We start from the raw sequence: 1,900 nt of genomic DNA on the forward strand, positions 1-1,900 counted from the left end.
TCATCAGTCTCCTAGAACTTAGAACTACTTAAACCTAACTAACCTAAGGAAATCACACACATCCATGCCCGAGGCAGGATTCGAACATGGGACCGTAGCGGTCGCGAGGTTCCACGATACTCCGATGTCTACACGAAGGGTTAGAGTTCACACCACGCGTGGCCTCTCACCGCTCAGAGACTAAGTCCCGCGATACCACACAACGCGAAATTTTCTAAGTCGTTTCACTTCGTAGCTGCCTAAAGAGCGACTGTCTGCTTTCGCGTCGGCATCCAAACTGTACCCTTTGGTGTCTCCACCCGCACTTTCTCTCCGCCCGTTCCCGGCCGCGTTTGCCTCGCGCCGAACGTCGCTCAACTGACCAGGGTAGTTCGCTTTCCTGAAGCCGTCCATCTGATTGGCTACAGCTTATACTACATTTTTACGTTTTAACATTTTTAAATAGTCAAAGCTTGACCACGTTCACGTTGTAAATAAAGTAACAATAATATCCTTCCGAACAGGCCATGAAGGCCCAACGTTACCGACCCCCAGACCCTCCGCTGTATCATCCTCAGCCCACAGGTGTCACTGGATGCGGATATGGAGGGGCATGTGATCAGCACACCTCTGTCCCGGTCGTATGTCAGTTTACGAGGTCGGAGCCGCAAGTAGCTCTTCAGTTTGCCTCACAAGGGCTGAGTGCACCTCACTTGCCAACAGCGCTCGGCAGACCGGATGGTCACCCATCCAAGTGCTATCCCAGCCCAACAGCGCTTGACTTCGGTGATCTGACGGGAACAGATGTTACCACTGCGGCAAGGCCGTTGGCAATACCCTTTACATGATAAACGTTACATTATTTTACATAAACCAATACAATTTCCTTCTTAACTTTGAATGTCACAGCGAGTAGCCTTGCACTAATGTGCTTCCTCATAAATAAATAAAGTATAAAAGTAACTATTTTGCACTAAATTGTACAACAAATATTCTATTACCTAACGATTCAATAAGGTGTCATGCTGTCATCGTTCAATGTGTTTTGTGTGGAGGAAATGATGATCTGATGCTTAACTGAAAATACTGATAATTTAAATTTAGTATACCTTTCAAACAAATAAAGTTACATAATTGATATTTACAACCTTGTCATTTTATTGAAGCGCCTGTATTTCAAATGTCCATCGTTAAGATCGACCTAAACGGCCAGGTTTTAGAATTCAGGTCTTTGTTACAAAACTTGTGAATTTCACTTTCACAGTAACTCCTTAACTATTATAGATATGATGAATATTGAAGTTTTATTGGGACCACCATGAAATTTTATGGAGGATGGTAGATTAAAATAACTCTGGCTGTATTCCCTGAATTACTACAGAATTAAATAGTTTTCAAAAATGTTTCCTTTTGCGGCCGATCTTAGGCCCGCCATATTTAACACTCCTACACCTCCCTGACCACAAACGGCTTCTACTGGTTTTCCCTATGATGTAGGTTCTCGTCTGTTTCACTGGCACACGACAGCGGTTAGGCCTCAGTAGACAATATGCGCCTGTGAGTTTCCCCGTCTCGTGATGAATCTGCGTTCTTTGTGGCTGCCGGTCCTGGGCGATGGGGTTCGTTTCACAATCCCTGAAGGCTGACTCTTTCGGGCACATACTTAAGTGAGAGCGAAATGCTCGTTAACTCTCAATCACAAATGCCGGTTCTCCAAATTTTCCCAGTTGTGTTTGGTGGAAACGTCGTCTTCTCGCCAGAGATTCAGATTAGAGCTCACAAAGCATCTCGGAAATACTCGCTTGTTTAACGAACCTACCTGTAAAAAATATAGCAGCACAAGTCTGAATCGCCTCGATGTCTTCCTTTAATCTGACCTGGGGCGGATCCCAAACATTCGAGCAGTGCTCAAGAATGGGTT

The 1,900-nt window shown here is 44.9% G+C and overlaps 1 pseudogene; it reads right to left on the reverse strand.

Moving 5' to 3' along the window:
- Window positions 1-693: 693 nt before the first annotated feature.
- On the reverse strand, window positions 694-811 carry LOC126293884 (5S ribosomal RNA; annotated as a pseudogene).
- Between the last annotated feature and the right edge of the window lie 1,089 nt (window positions 812-1,900).

The sequence above is a fragment of the Schistocerca gregaria genome, chromosome 10 (genome assembly GCF_023897955.1).
Source record: "Schistocerca gregaria isolate iqSchGreg1 chromosome 10, iqSchGreg1.2, whole genome shotgun sequence".
NCBI lineage: Eukaryota > Metazoa > Arthropoda > Insecta > Orthoptera > Acrididae > Schistocerca > Schistocerca gregaria.